This window comes from Podarcis erhardii (assembly GCF_964252035.2).
Source record: "Podarcis erhardii genome assembly, chromosome: 5".
NCBI classification, from domain to species: Eukaryota; Metazoa; Chordata; class Lepidosauria; order Squamata; family Lacertidae; genus Podarcis; species Podarcis erhardii.
In genome coordinates this window covers 32151605-32168838 of record NC_138509.1, presented here as the reverse complement: position 1 = coordinate 32168838, position 17234 = coordinate 32151605, and the positions used below count along the sequence as shown (strand labels likewise).

The 17234-nt window shown below is 44.6% G+C and overlaps 1 long non-coding RNA gene across 2 annotated transcripts in view; it reads right to left on the bottom strand.

Moving 5' to 3' along the window:
• LOC309341978 overlaps window positions 1-16093 on the bottom strand; it is a 42058-nt gene extending 25965 nt beyond the window's left edge. Inside the window, exons 1-2 of one of the 2 annotated variants that reach the window (XR_014156619.1) lie at window positions 15978-16093; window positions 13007-13175 (exon numbers count right to left, since the gene is read on the bottom strand). This is a non-coding gene — a long non-coding RNA (uncharacterized lncRNA). The remainder of the gene's footprint in view (window positions 1-13006; window positions 13176-15977) is intronic. The other variant, XR_014156620.1, reaches the window with a different exon arrangement.
• Window positions 16094-17234: the final 1141 nt, after the last annotated feature.

Sequence of the window (17234 nt, the reverse complement as noted above, 5' to 3'; positions counted from 1 at the left end):
AATTGATTCCAATAATAATAATAAAAGTTATACCCATGGCATTACACCTAGGATGTTCATTAACACAAAACAAAAAATTCCTTCCAGTAGCACCTTAAAGACCAACTAAGTTAGTTTTAGGTATGAGCTTTCGTGTGCATGCACACTTCTTCAGATACCTGATGGACTTCCATTTCATGCGGCTCAATGTGGTGCCTTCCATAGTTCCAGTTACAGATAGGTAGCCGTGTTGGTCTGCCATAGTCAATACAAAAATTCCTTCCAGTAGCACCTTAAAGACCAACTAAGTTAGTTCTAGGTATGAGCTTTCGTGAAGAAGTGTGCATGCACACAAGAAGAAGTGTGCATGCACACGAAAGCTCATACCTAGAACTAACTTAGTTAGTCTTTAAGGTGCTACTGGAAGGAATTTTTTGTTTTGACTATGGCAGACCAACACGGCTACCTATCTGTAACATTAACACAAACACACCATCAAGTAATGGTCATGCATGTGTCATAATTGTCACACGTATGTGCAATCATCAGGACAGATCCTGAAGCTGAGGCTCAAATACTTTGGCCACCTCATGAGAAGAGAAGACTCTCTGGAAAAAAAACTCCGATGTTGGGTAAGATTGAGGGCACAAGGAGAAGGGGACGACAGAGGACGAGATGGTTGGACAGTGTTACAGAAGTGACCAACATGAATTTAACGAAACTGCGGGAGGCAGTGGAAGACAGGAGTGCCTGGCGTGCTCTGGCCCATGGGGTCATGAAGAGTCAGACACAACTAATCTACTGAACAACAACATGTGCAATCATCACACACAATGATCTAGATCCCAGTTGCATAAACCAATTGTTTTCTGCTGCCCTGGAGGCTTCAAGTTACAAGAATGCCAACTAAACCTCAGGAATAACTTCCTGGTGGCAAAAGCTGTTCAGCAGTGGAATGGTCTCCTTGGAAAGTGGGTTTTTTAAAGCAAAGGTTGGAGGGACACCTGCCATGGATGCTTTAGCTGAGATACCTGCATTGCAGGGGATTGGAATAATGACCCTTGAGATACCTTTCAACTCTCAGATGAGAGTCGGATCAATAGACAAACAGGAGCTGCATTAGCTCAGTTTGGGCTACCTCCCCAATAAATGGGCTTGTGCCTCCCTTCTCCATTTCTGTTCCTGGTCCCTGCATTTCTTTCTCTGCTACTGTTTCCCTGCCAGCTCTGGGCTCTGGGCTTCTCTCCTTGCTAATCTTCATTGCTGCATGTGCTGCTGCTGCTGCTGCTGTTGTTTTTGTTTTGTGCCTCTCTCTGGCGAGGACACATTAGCTCACCCTTTTCTCAGAAAGCTGTGGGAACAGCCCCACCCTTGTTCCCTGCTCCGCGCATGTGTCCCCAGTCGAGAAATAAACAAGCCCTTGTTATAAATGGGCAGCCGGCTCAGCTGCCATTGTCGTCACGCTGCCTCTGTGCCATGCAAGCGCTGCCGGGAGGGGAACACTCTGTCTATAAAGTGCCGCGGGAACAAATTCCATTTGGAGCAGCGGTTGCGTTGGGGCCTGCAGGGAGCAGGTCAGGAGACGGCTTCAGGCCTGCCGCCTGCGCATTCCTGGTGTTCCCTTTGCACGCTGTTGCCCGGGAAACGGCACAAAGCTCCGCTGATAAAGCCAAATGTGAAAGGCAGTCCTGCTGAAGCAGTTTCCAGTGTGGGAGCCAGGAGAGACAAAATCAGTGATAGGAGGCACAGTTATGGAGGCTACTTGTGGATAGCTCAGCTGGCTAGAGCGTGGTGCTGATAACCCCAAGGTCACAGGTTCGATTCCCTTAAAGGGCAGCTGCATATCCTTCCAATTCTATGATTCTACTCAATTTGCTGAGATGTGCTCATCTCATTCAGGAGAGATGGGAACCATTTCCAACCCCAGGCCCACATTCCCTTTGGGCAACTGAACCTCCTGGGGACCACAAGCCTGTGGTGGGCAGGGCCAGAGGCCTGCAGGGGTGGATGAAGGAATGCAAATATTACCTTTGCACAGCTGGTTTTGACCTAAGCACCGCTCTCCATTGTCCATCCAGGCATGCAAGAAGCAGTGTCAGAGTTCAAGAACTAGTTCCAGCTAGGAGAAAACACCTTGAGGTGGGTGTGGCCTGTGAGAGGGGGTGTGGCCTGGAGGGACTTCTGAGGGCCAGAGTGGGCTGCATTTGGCCTCCATCCCTCTTTCAATTCCCAGCAGTCCTGGTGGGGAGCCGGCCCCACTGAATTCGTCTGGAGTTTACTTCTGAGCACCTGCACAGGACTGGGCTGCAATCTGCGATCGTTGCCGCAGTGGCCCACACATAAAGCATTTGAGTCTGCTGCTGGGGTGGGGTGCAGCCCAGAGCATGATCAGTCACCGATTGCGCCTCTTTAGCATTGCACTTTGGGATTCCACAAGAATATGAATTGCCTAGCCATGGTCCAACTAGCAGTCCAACTTTTATCTCTCGTCTGATAGGGAAGCTCAGAAGCAGGGCCTGAAGGCGACTGGCTCCGCTTCTTGTTTGTCCCTGGTCTCTGTATGTGGAGACTCCATTTAGCAATCCGGGCTAACAGCATATTTCTCATTAAAGTACTAAAACCCATCCTGTGACTGACCTGGAAAATCCATTTCCCTTTCCATCTATGTATCGCTTGTCCCTTCTCCTTCATTATCATCATCGCCATAAAAAAACCCAAACCCCAACAATTACACTTGCAGCATGTTTTTTTATGAGTGGTGCTTACCGTATTTACTCGACTCTATTGCTCACCTTTTTCGACCAAAATATGCTGCAAAAATTAAGGTGTGCATTAGATTCGATGGCACATTTACATTTGCCAGCAAATACTATTTTTTTGTTTCAAGGTTCTGGAAATTGAGGTGCGCATTAGGTTCAATGGCGCATTAGACTCGAGTAAATATGGTAAATTGGATTTTGCGCTTTCCAGATCTGTAAACTCTTCATTGGCTGGAAAACACGTTCAGTTGTTTCAAAAGGCTCTCTTCTACAGCTTATCAGACTCTTAACATATTAAAACATCCTCTATTGCAGACTAAAAGGAACTCAAAGCATCACTGGAGAAAAATGTGTGTCAGAAGAGTTCCTCACATTTCTACAGCCTGGAGTCTGTGGTATTTTTGGAAGAATCAGCATGGTATGGCCGTGTCTTCTTGGTTATTCTGGAACAGCAAGCACTTGCTACTTTTTAAAGCCAGCAATGGCAATGGCCTTGTTATAAGACAGCCTTTGCGACCATAGGTTTTCTGTTACAACTCCCATCAGCCCTAGGCAGCACAGCCAGTAGATCTCTCGCTGTAATGTAACATACCAGCTTAGACCAGCGGTCCATTCATTCCAGGGATGGGGAACCTGTCATCATCCAGACATCGTGGGACTCTGGTTCCCATCAGCCCCAGACAGCAGGGTCAATGGTCAAGGAGATGTGGTCCACTGGCACCTAGAGGACCATACTGGTTCCCTATCACTTCAGCAAGAGACAATTTCTCCCATGCAAGCCAGAGAGCATGCAATCAGTGCTCCATGGTCAATGTCAAAGAAGTCTCTCCTTGATCAGTGCCGGCATGGGGAGCACCTATTTCACCCACGCTCTTCCCATCAAGTGGCCTCTAAGTCTTCACAAGCAGGGCATGAAGGAGATGGTCTTCACTAGAGGTTTATCCCTCCCTAGCATCTGGCATGCCTAGAGGTATCCTGCCCCGGTATGTGGAGGCTCCATCTAGCTTCCATGTCTGGATACAAGATGAGGCTTCCTATTTTTCCCTCTACTTCTAGCTTCTGAACTAGAAGTTGGAAGTACAGCTTATAAATTGAACTCATTTGTATCTGTTAAGTTGTGGGCGAACATATCAGATGACACAGCGATTCTTCCAAAGCAGCTCTTTATTTGTAAGCTGGAACAGAACTAACTGAGGAGCTCGGTCAGCCTGCTTATATAGAGCGCCAGAACAATTGTAACTGTTGCAACTTTCTAAAACTATCCAATCACAGAACGTCACTTTTCGATCCTTCATTTGCATACAAACTATCCAATCACTGAACGTTACTTTCGATCCTTCATTTGCATAACTATCTACAGTATCCCCCTGCTGGCCCAGGGTGAGAACATCAGTACATAACAGTATCCAACCCTTCTTCCAAGGACCTAGGTAAGCAGCCGTTTAGCTTTTTACCTCATTAACGATCCTAGGAAGTGGTGATGCTGAGAGAGCATGATTTGCCCAAAGCCAGCCAAGGAACTCTGTGGCTCTGAGTGGAGGTTTGGTCCTCCCCCTTTCTCATCAACTCAACACTCTATCTTCACTCTTGGTACCCGATTCCCCTCCACCCACCCCATAGAAACAAACAAGCTTGGAAGAGTGTTCTTTTTAAATCAACCTTAGTGCTGTTAATAGGGCAGTTCTACATTTGCACATATTGAAACAGATAAGCATTTCTTCTGCCTAGCTTTTAGCATGTATGTTATCTACTGTGGACTGGATATTTTCTGGTTTTATTGTTACTGATTTTTTAGATTGTTTTTAACTACTCTGGGATTTCTAATGGAAGGCGCTGTACAAGGGATTTAATACGTATGTTGCAGTTTCCACCCCCTGCCCCAATAAGAAACAGATTTCACTGTCATGTCTGTCTGTGTGTCTCTGTGTGTGTGTGTCCATGCGTGTGTATACTTAGGGACAGCCCAGATCTCTTCCAAAGCATTCAGCTCACTCTTCCCTGACTAATTTCATCCACCAGTGTTGCAACAGGAAGACCTGCAACTTCCATCTTCTGTACTCATTGACTCATCAACATCACTAGTGGGTTAACTCTACAATCATAGAATTGCTTTCTTCTCTGTGGGACTCCAATAAAGAAAGCCTTTATTATGGGACTGTAATGTAGTTCCATCTTTCCATTGCAACACTGGTGGTTGGAATGAGAAGAGTTCAAACTAGGGCAGGAGAAATGAAAAGCTTTGGGAAAGGCCTGGCTTGACCTCCTTGCCTGCCTGCCTGCACATGCGCGCGCGTGCACACACACACACAATTTCTTATTAGTCCCACTGATTTCCCCAAGGACTGTAGTGTTGTGGCATTGCTATGGTGGAATCTAGCATGAGTTCCATGACCCATGGGGAACTGGGTATGGATTGGCAGGCTCAGATGGAGATGAAGAATGAAGAAGCAGCGAGACAGAAGTTATGGGAACTGGGGATGGAGGACAGACGTTCTCCCTTTTGATGCCAGCTACTATAGAAGTGGGAGCAGGAACATTGGTTCCTGGGGGGCGGGGAGCCTCCTTGGCTGAAGAGGTCCTGGACTACTGGGGTAAAGGAGAGCAGCAGAAGCAGCAACATGGTTCACCCCTCGAGGGTCCCCAGTCATCCTCCTGGATATTGAGAAAATCTCTCTGAAATAACCTCCATCTCACAAGAGCCAGTGTTCACATTAAGGTTACCAGACGTCCCCTTTTCCTGGGGACAGTCCCCGGATTTACAAATCAGTCCCCTGACAAAATCCATCTATTTAGTAGGAAGTTGAAAAGTGTCCCCGGAATCATTGAAAAAAATCTGGTAACCTTCATTCACATACACTTGCTGCTGGAAATATGAGCAACTGCAAATACCCCTGAGTTTATATATTCTGCCTCACAATCCCCAATGAATGGAATACTTTGACTTATGCATGCTGGAACTGCAATACACCCTGCCCCCAAGTTGGGGAAACTACTTTTTGGAACTTCAGAGCCGCTCCCATGGTTTTTTAAGGACCCTTTCTACTTCTTTACACTGAAAAGGAAAACAAGCCAGTAGAAGCTGCCCCCTCCCTTATTTCAGGTGATTTGAATACAGTTACAGTAGAATTAGTTTTTACTTACTGTTTGCAAGCCAGCATTGATTTGGAGTCCACATAAAGCCCATGCATAGGAACACAGGTAGCTGCTTCCAGACTGTTGCTATTTTCAGGCAGGAATCAATCACAGGCCAGCAAACACAGGTTGCACAACTATAGTTGATAGGGCCGTTATCCAGAACAAACCCATCTGTGGCAAGGAAAGTGATGGGGAATTGCCCTGGAAAGTGTGAGAGAGCCCTTGCTTTGATGTAAGATAATCCAATCAGGATGACTGCTCAATGAACAGGTCATCTGGAAGTGCCCTACATGTCTACCAATCAGTAGCCATTCTGTGGGGTTTCCCTCAAGCTTTCCCTCAAGATGCCAGGGAAGGAACCCAATATTGTCTGCATGGAAAGTGTGTGTGTTCTACCATTGAGCTGAAGCTCTTCCCCTGCTCTGCTGAAATCACCTGTGAATCTGTGCAAGGTGCAATCGTCCACTGGCTTGAGAGTAAATCAGTAGGCACAAATATTCAGCAAAGCAAGTGAACGTTGCATGTCTTGTCAACAACACACACCCATACACTTTGCCAGGGTGCCAACCTGAATAAAATATTGGGGCGGGGGGGGACAGGTAAGCCCGCCCCACATAATTGATCACAAGATGCAGCAGCAATGCCCATCAATTTTGGGGGCCCTTGGCCCTCTCAAATTTTTTTTTTTGGGGGGGGTGACGGGACCTCCCCTGTCAACTTCACCTGCAAGTGAAGGTTTGGTGGTGGTGGGTTGTCCTGCTTATCCTTTGTAATTCTAGGGTTGCCAACTGATGAGAGATAATGGGCCTAGTTTGCTCCGGGGCTTTTAACTGTAGTACTTAGCAGATGACTTTTTTCACAGCACTGAGATGAATCATGTCTGCATTTCAAGCCATCATTAAAATCGCAGCCACAGTTGCCCAATTGTTAACCTACCTCAGTCCCACAAATTTGCTAAATGAGCCTCAACAATCACACCGATGTTTAACAACTTTTGGGTGGGGGACTTGCAAACCCTGCACTCATTTAAAAGTTTCTGTAAATTGCAACACTCAGGTACAACTGAGGCATTCTCTACGGCTTGGAAAATGTGGGAAAACCCAAGAAGGTGGTTGTTTGAAACTCACACGCAGGCATCGTTTTAGCATTGCCAGATTGGTCTGAAATACCCCACTGCATTTGGGATTCTGAGTGCTATGAAGCAGATATACTTTATAAAGGAGAGTCCTCTGTTTTGAAGGGGTCCTTCATTCCTTCATTCATGCCTTTAAAAGTATTTCTGTACTGCCATATTAGGGCCCTCTACAGCAATAATATGCAAAACACCCCCCAAAAAACAATACAAATAATCATTAAAGTGCCTTGGCTGGTCAGTTGAAGTTTGCTTTAAAGAAAAGAAACCATAAAAATGAATAGCAGAGGCTTTGATGTTGCCTAGATGTACTGAATTTCAATTTCAATTACAGTAGTTAGGTTGTATTTGGCATTAGTCATACTCAAAGTAGACTCATTGAGATTAATGGGCATGACTGGTCACCCTAGACTAGAGAGGTGGCCATAGATCTCCAGTCATATTTCAAAATCCGGACAGAAAAGTTTGTTGAGCTTTATTTTAGCAAATTGCTTTGAAACATACAATTTATATGTCTGGATTTTTATGACGTATGGCAACCCTATCTCCATTGTCTATTTTAGCCTCACTCTCTGAGATCTTTTAACTTAAGGCTGACCCTCAAGACTTTGTATATTCAAAGCACTGAGCCTCAACGCACAAATGCTAGGGACAAACACGGTCAGTTTCTTCAGGTGCAGTAACTGGAAATGAATCCAAATGTGTTGCTTGCCTGTCATCACAATCAGGATTGTTGCCTGACTGGTATCACAAACACCCTTCCTGGCGAATGGCAAGGGAAGGGCTCACGTGAATGGGACTCATTCATTCCTCACCTGTTGAGACTTCGGGTGACTAATTTCCTTGTAGGGGTTTGTTTGTTTTATTCTAAGTGGCCAATGCCTTGACTCAAAATAGGCTGATGCAGTGTGGCATGACTCTCGGCTGGCCGAGCTACATTTCGATCCAAGGAAAACACACACAAGCCCCGCGGCTCGCAGCCTTCTTGTTCTTTTTTTATAAAAATCAAAATGACAATATGCATTTAGCGTTTGTCAAAGGAGTCAGTGTTCCAAAACTACCTTTAGTTAAAGATTTTAGAATCCAAGACAGCACCCAGCGGGAAATATATATATGATATATAGATAGATAGATAGATAGATAGATAGATAGATAGATGATATATTTTACATATATATATATATAAATAAACAACCTGACTCTTCACCCTCACCTTCACCTCCAAGGCAGTGCACAATGTTCACTGATACAGTGGTACCTTGGTTTATGAACTTAATCCGTTCCGGAAGTCCGTTCTTAAACCAAAGCGTTCTTAAACCAAGACGCGCTTCCCCATAACAGCCTGGGACTCAATTTACAAAGGGAACACACTCAACAGGAAGTGGAACATGTTCTTGCTTCCAAGGCAAAGTTCACAAACCAAAACACCTACTTCTGGGTTTGCAGCATTCTTAATCCAAGTTGTTCATAAACTAAGCTGTTCTTAAACCAAGGTACCACTGTACTATGGGCTTAGCTACACCTCCAATTCCCCCCCCCCCGGGAAACCCACAAACAAATGGCAACTGGGTTTGCTGCAGATTGCTATTTGTTCTGATTTACCACAAAAGAGCAGGTTTTCTGAGGGACGGTGGCAGGCAAAGGGGAAAGTCCTTGAACCCATGCCTAAACAGCGCAGGGTAAGTGGAAAACCACTTACGTTTGTCCAAACCACCAGCGTTTGTCCCAAGCGGCAGCAGCAATTGGAACACCCCATTGCTCTTTCTGTGGCCACTGATGCTGGCCTTCTCCCTTGGCCAGCTCAAAGCAGAGAGCAGGCAAGAAGGCAGAAGAGAGACTGCCACCACCAAGGCCCAGCCCCACATGACATGCTGGCTCAAGGGGATAGGCAGAGGGCAGGGCCACCCTGGGTGGGGAGAAAGGGGGAGTGCAGCAGGGCACAAGGAGTCTTGATTTTTTTTAAAAAATTGCTTTGTGCGTCCACATCTAATCTTGCCCGTTTCTAAAATTCATTTATTGCTGTTTACAAGAAGAAAACCTCCCAAAGAATAAAATGAAATAACACAAGAATTAAGGGGTTTTCTCAGGACATTGAAGAACATGTGTGCTGAGTCCCATTGATGAAGTGGCGGTGACACTTGTCCTCTTTCTGATAGGAAATGCTCCACGACAAAAACGTTGGGTTGAGGAGCATCACTTGGGGAGGGGGGGCAGGAATGAGAAATGTCCCTATTTTCATTTTGAAGGGTATGCCCCATAGTCCTGACAGTCCGTAACTGACAAGAAGCTGAACTCAGAAGGAATAGGACCGGTGCAATTTACACTGAACTGAACTGAGATGCCACAGAGCTTGGAAGGCTTCAGGCAAGCTGTGATCTGAGCCTCTTCTCAGCAGGAAGCGACAGGGTGGCCAGGATGTGATGTCACTGATTGCCATATTGCAGGCAGAAGAGGAGTGTTTCAGGGGAACTCTACATCAGGCAACTGGGCTGGGCCCTCCCATCTCTACTACGCCTCCAGGGTTACACCAGCAATTAACTTTGAATCATCGGGTGATATGAACAGGCTGGAAGACTCAAGCAAGGCTGACTCAGCAGGATATATTACTTTTTCATGAAACCACACAGCCCCCAGATCCAAAACACCCCAGAAGAGCTAGCACCTAACACGAAACATTGCTGAAACAATGACACAGAGTATCTACGACTACTGCCTCCTCCATCATTTTGTGGGAGGGGTACGGAATTTGCATACTAGAAAATGAGGTTTGAAGGATTAAAGTGGACTTAAGCGCTCTGGTGCAATAGACTCCCTTTTTGAAAAACAGAAAAGTGACAAGGAAATGCACTAAAAAGTGTGAGATAAACAACTGATTGGCAGGATGATGTATAACCTCCACACAAGTAAATTATGACGGGTGCTGATTGTCGTATAACTTCCACAAATTAATCACAATGCACAATAAAGAATGGACTTCATATAACCTCCATGTAGGCTTTGGGCAAGGAGATCTGGACGATGAACAGGTCACCCGTAGGAGCCTTGGAATGCATCCGTTGGATTAGTCCCAATATTATAAATGTATTTACTTATTTGTTAAATTCCTATCTCACCTTTCCTCCTAAAAGAGCCCAGGGCAGACAACGAACTAATAAAACAATACTGTACATTTAAAAATAAAATAAAGATATGTTTTAAAATAAAAAAACAAAACGCTAAGAAGACCTAACAACATTTCAAAACGGTCACACCCCCACACAGCTAATAATTTCAAGGTTGCCAGGAACAATATCTTTCAGCCATCAAACGACTGGATGAACAGGAATGGTTTTTTAAAAAAATTCTTCCTGAATGTTAATAATAAGGGAAGTGACAGAGAAGGAACAAATTGCACTACACCAGGGAAGGTATTCCGCAAACAGGGAATTATCACCAAGAAAGTCCCGACGTGGGTTAACACTAACTGGGCAGCAGCCAACACTACAACCACCCAAAGGGTCTCCCCTGCCAATCATAAGGTCCAAGATGGTTGATACTAGAGAAGATGCTCCTTTAGGTATTTGGGTCCCAAGCCATTTAGGTATTTGTACGCTAGTACTATTGGGAAGGACCATAACTCAATGGTGGAGCATCTGCAAGGTCCCAGTTTCAACTCCCTGCGTCTCTAGGTAGGACCAGGAGAGAACCCTATCTGAAATCCTGGAGTTGGGAAGCTACTTGAAAACCCCTTGTTAAGTGAAGTCACATGAATAACACAGCTGGAGTCAAGAGACAAAAGTCCTGAGAATGCTTTACTGAGGAAACTGAACAAAACCATATACAATTTAAGGAGAATAATATTAGTCTTCCTTAGTTCAGGCCTTGTACATAGCAGGAAGACATTCAGCAAAAACATACCACAGGAAAACTCCCTCAGAACTACAGGCCAATCAGAGCATGTGTCACCTCAGTGAAGATCATGCTACTCAGCCTGGTTGCTAAGCAACACCATCACCACCCATGGGTAGCTGAGTGAGAACAAAATCAACCCTTTACATTACAGACTGAATGATCCCTACCGTTGCACTTCTCATTACTCCTAGGGAAGACAGCTGGGAAATAAATACCATTTTTTTAAAAAATTGGAAAAGAGCTCAGTTCTCAAGACACCCAAGTAAGATCAGAAACAGCTATATTATTCATTTATTTCCCCCTTGTCCAGGATAAGAAGGTCCCCTGAATCTGGCAGCAAAATTGTCCACCCATAGAATGACCTTTATATAAATAATCCCTCCTATTTTAAATGCTCTACCTAGCAGACCAGATAAGCTACGTTGAACAAAAATCAGAAATATAAAAGCATTAAGTAAAGCGTCTGTTTTTTGAAAAGGACATCATAACCAATGTACTGGAATTGGAAGGTTTCAGTTGGTGCAAGTTCCAGACAGTGCAGGAGAGTTAGCCTTAATGGCCTGGGGTAAAAATACGTGATGAATGTCACACTGACCATTCTGTTCAGAGGAGGGTTAAAAAAAAAGTTCTTACTGCACCTCTTGCCTCTGTTGCTTCATAAGCTCCTGCCAGTTACAAGCCAATTCACAGGCTTCTTGTGACTCATGGAGCCACCTGGGGAGTGTTTAGAGAACCCTGACTCCTCATTATTCACTTTTTACAATAGCTTCAGATGCTATTAGCCAATGTCCAGTAAAAAAAAGAAGGAAATCCCAGGCTGATCCACGTAGACAGAAGACACTCCACACACACCCCTTGACCAACACCCATTTCACACATGATAGGAATTGGCAGCTACGTGCCTGGATCATGCATACAAGACTTAAACTCTTAGCTATTTATTAACTGAACCTATATAGCTGCCTCTAGATGGGCCACAAAGCAAAATAAATACAATATAAGACAAGAAAAACTAACAACACAACTAAAGCAGGAAAACATCGCTCTTTCACTCTCTTTTCTACATATACTTCCTGTTGGATCCCAGAGCCAACTTTTAAAGCAGGATCATATTACTTTTGAAATAAAAAAAATTAAGGTCTTATATATATATAATAAATGTTCATAAATGTACCAAGCAAACACGTACATAAATATATAAACCACATGTCTGAAACAGCACAGGAAAACCACCTTGAAACCATTTTGACTCCCAAATTGACCTCAAATATTTCTCTGCAAGGTCGAAGGAAAATGGAAAAGCCTCCCCTTTGTCTTTTCATTCACAAATCCTGTCTTAAGGGTATGCCTGTGTATGAATAGGGTGAGCCTGTGACCTGGCTCAGGAACTAAGTACCGTATTTATCATTACAAAAGACTGGCCAGGCTCCCCAGGGTATCCAATCAAGTAACTATTAACAGGTAACCTGCCAGACAGGAGATAAACAACGCACTCAGCTTTCTGTTTTAGACCGCCTCTTCTGTGATGTAGGTATGATCTTTCTTGGGGTGGTCTTGGACTCCAGGGCCGGCAATTTAAAATGTCTATATAAGGGCGGGCACACCTTTGTTCTGGGTCCTCCTCCTTTCCTGCGTGTGAGGGGAGCACCCTGTTGCAACAGTTCAATAAAGATCAAGCTTATGAGCTGCTTTGCTTCTCAATATTCTCTGGTTGGCTTCTGTTATTTTCTCCGACCGATGGAGAACCTACAAAGGACTCTATAAGGGCTCTTGTGTCCCCCATACGGGAATAAGGGCAGATTTCTGTTTATTACACTTTAAAAAGTCATAGCTTCCCACCAAAGAATCCTGGGATCTGTAGTTAATTAAGCGTGCTGAGAGTTGTAGGGAGACCCCTATTCCCCTCACAAAGCTACAATTCCCAGATAACTCTGCACAAACTACAGTTCCCAGGATTCTTTGGAAGAAGCCATGACTTGTTTAAAGTTGTATGATACCGCTTTAAATATACCGTAGGTGCAGGCCTCAGGTGGCCCATCCCATTTTACTGCCTGAAGCAAAACAGGAATGTGCTGTCCCCTGCTGCCCGGTTTGCCCAAGTCTCACTTACCAGGGTCATGAAGCAGCAGCTTCTGACAAGATCTCGCAATAGCTTGTGAGATCTCATGAAATCTCACTGGAAGGCGCCATCACCGAGGTGGGTGGGCATCCACGGTGGTGCCACCCCAGAGGATTTCACTATTCAAGTGTGCTTCTACAGTCCGCCTCATGAGTGGACACTGGTGCAAGGAAAAAACAGAGAGTGCAGATGAGGCCTCAGTGTGTGGTCCTACAAACAGCCTTCCTTAAGAGGCAGATATTATTGGATTGCAGTTCTCATCATCCCTGCCTGTTGCCCATACTGGCTGGAGCTGTTGGAGGTTGTAGCCCAAAACATCTGAGGGGAAGCAGGTTGGGGTAAAGGCTGCACCTTGCCTGGAATGTCACAGGTCATTTGCCTACAGGCAAACAAACACTACCTTGGGGAAAATGTTAATATAGGAATCTGCCTTAAGTGAGAGCTGGACCATAAAAAGGCTGATCACTGAAGAATTGATGCTTTTGAATTATGGTGCTGGAGGAGACTCTTGAGAGTCCCATGGACTGCAAGAAGATCCAACCGATCCATTCTTAAGGAAATCAGCCCTGAGTGCTCACTGGAAGGACAGATCCTGAAGCTGAGGCTCCAATACTTTGGCCACCTCATGAGAAGAGAAGACTCCCTGGAAAAGACCCTGATGTTGGGAAAGATGGAGGGCACAAGGAGAAGGGGACAGCAGAGGACGAGATGATTGGACAGTGTTCTCAAAACTACCAGCATGAGTTTGACCAAACTGCGGGAGGCAGTGGAAGACAGGAGTGCCTGGCGTGCTCTGGTCCATGGGGTCACGAAGAGTCGGACACGACTAAACAACAACAAGCCTAGAATGATCTTTTCCAAGCACATGCTTCACATTCAGAAGATCCCAGATTCATCCCTTAACAAAGGTGTGTAAGTGGTCCGAAGTTGTAGAGGGTTGAAGACCCATTACTATTTCTTCAGTACCCAGCAATGTCCCTGTCTCCATTGTCCTAGAACTGCCCAATTGTCATGAAAGGGGAGCTTTTTAGACACTTATGGTACAATAAGCATTAGAATCATATAATTGTAGGGTCGGAAGGGACCACAAGGGTCATCTAGTCCAACCCCATGCAACGCAGGAATCTTTTACCCAACATGGGGCTTGAACCCATAACTCTGAGATTAAGAGTCTCATGTGCTGCCAACTGAGCTATTATTATTATTTATTATTATTACTACTCCTCCTACTACTATTATTATACCACCATTTATTTGAGGATCACAGGGTATTTTAACATTATAAAAACACCAATTTTATCCCCCTTTGTGCTGACTGGAGCCAATGACAGTCAATGGAGGTATGTCAGTCACAGCCAATTGGTTCCTATGGTCACTCTGGAGAAAGTACATGGGAAGAACACAGAGGAACACATGCTCTAAGGTTTAGCATTTAGGACCTAAAAATACTAGGGGCTTCCATTTCGAGAGAATAGAGTTCAAGTTCCGTTACGTGCAATGGAACTTAAAGGGAAACACAACCGAAGTGACTTCAAAATAAAATATGCACAGAAAATAGCTCTCGCTGAAAGGGAACACATGGAAATCTGCACTGATTGTTGCAACACATCCCTAATAATAATTATTGTATGACGACAGGATTATGGCTTAACTTAGAAGTTTGCAGAAGGGGCGTGGCTATCAGGGTGTGTGGCTGTGGGGGCGTGGCTACATGGTGCTTTGCTAGATGGACAAGGAATCTGACCTCACATAAGGCAAACCGTCATTTGCATGTAGCCTAGAAAACGCTGGCTCTGAGCTATAGATCTTCCCCTTTTTTAATGTTTCCATTGGTGTTGTGTAATCATCCGTTCACACTTTTTCTTTCCCGGTACTATACGACTTTATGACGCTGTCATACATTGAGTCACACTATTAGCCTGTCTAGTCCAGCATATTTTTTTTGCTGTAGCAAAGGGACGCTTGAGCAATTTGATATCTGCATCCAGATGCAGCCCAGGTACTCGCTGCATTCCTCACTTGCTGAATGTTCTTGGCTCAAAACTACCTGAATCCTGGGATGCAAATTTTCACAGCCCTCTAGCACAGTATTTCTCAACCTGTGGGTCCCCAGATGTTGTTGGACTACAACTCCCATCATTCCTAGCCAGCAGGACCAGTGGTCAGGGATGATGGGAGTTGGAGTCCAGCAACAGAAGCAATTAATTTAGTGTTAACTCTAGAAGTGTATATTCAATTCTGACCAAACTAAGCCTCCTTATGTATACAGTGGTACCTCGGGTTAAGAACTTAATTCGTTCTGGAGGTCCGTTCTTAACGTGAAACTGTTCTTAACCTGAAGCACCACTTTAGTTAATGGGGCCTCCTGCCGCCGCTGCTGCCCAATTTCTGTTCTCATCCTGAAGCAAAGTTCTTAACCTGAGGCACTATTTCTGGGTCAGCGGAGTCAGTAACCTGAAGCGTCTGTAACCTGAGGTACCACTGTATTGTAGTTTGGTCAGAACTGAGTATACACCTCTGGTAAATGAGCTACCATAGCTGCTAGAGGGGCATGAAAATGTGTGTTCGGGGCTTTTTAGACTCATCTACCCATGTACTATCTGAAACCAAAGGGATGCATTGGTTGTCAGATGTGAAATATATTGATATTATTTTCAGCTCTCCAACTCCTTTAGTAAGTGCTGCTGGTTTTTTTAAGGAGTATTTGAGGGTTTCCAAATGTTTAGAGGGTATTTACAGGCTTTTCCAATGGTGTTTCAAATATACATGATTTCACATAAATGCGCGGTGCCTCAGAACGTAACCCCCCCTGTAAATGGGGAGTTGCCTGTATAGGGTTAGGAATAAAGGTTGTTAAACCTTTTTTATCCTGTTCAGCTGCACAAGACAGCTGACCTCTTTCTATCCCTCTGGGAATGAGCAGGCCACACACTGGGAGGTAAGATTAAAATGATTTACTTACAGATTTAAGGTGTCAGTCGTGCATTGTTCCATGCAGCAGCAAGGATAATACCGGGGAAATACTGTCAGGTAGAAAATACAGAATATAGTTCCAAACGCTTGTTGTAAGCTTACACATGTCCTCCTTCATTGGTTAAATGTTACAGAAAGAGAAAGAAAGGAAGGAAGAAAGGAAGGGAGGAAGAGGAAGGGAGCTTCACTTCCTCTCTGGAGAAGAGGGGGCATGGCTTAACTGAGACAATCTAGCAATACTACTCTGTGGTCCTTAACCCCTTCATGCATTAACTAGCAGTTGTGGCTAGTTATGTTTGACTGCAATCTCCCACACAAGCAAATCAGGATAAGTGTTCCTTGTCCTATAACTGTCCCACAAACATAAAAGAATGAATGCTCAATAAAAGAGCAGACGTAGTCAGACTCTGTGTAAGGAAATCAGGATGAATTTTCAATAAACACCTTTCAATACCTTTTCCCATCACTTTCCAAAGCACAGATAATCTGATGCTTTTTAAAGTGGATTTGTTGCATTAGGGTGACAGAACGCTTTCATCCAATTTAATTGCGTAAATCTATAATTACTGTACAGTGGTACCTCTGGTTACGTACTTAATTCGTTCCAGAGGTCCGTTCTTAACCTGAAACTGTTCTTAACCTGAAGCACCACTTTATCTAATGGGGCCTCCCGCTGCTGCTGCTGCGCCGCCACTGTGCAATTTCTGTTCTCATCCTGAAGCAAAGTTCTTAACCTGAGGTACTATTTCTGGGTTAGCAGAGTCTGTAACCTGAAGCGTATGTAACCTGAAGCATATGTAACCCGAGGTACCACTGTATGTACTTGAATTTATCCCACAAAATACTGACCAAGGTGAGAAAGCAAGTACTTGTCACATCCATACTGTAAAGCACATTCAGTGCACATTTAAAGCACATGGCTTTCCCCAAAGAATCCTGGGAGCTGTAGATTGTTAATGGTGCTCTGTGAGGCATGAACTACAATTCCCAGAATACCTTGGTAGGAAGCCATGGGCTCTAAATGTCAGGTGTCTGGGGGGATGCATACCCCTAAACATTTTGTGAATCTAAGTTTTGCCTCACTGAGGGGCAGTATTTCAATATTAGTAGGGAAATGAGAGTACCCCTAAACATATTTTTAGGGGGGAGCACTGGGTGTGGGTGTATCAGAGTGGGTTTCAAGCACAAAATGGCTGTACCATGTGTTTTCACTCAATGAGAAAATTGAGCCCAAGACACACTTCCC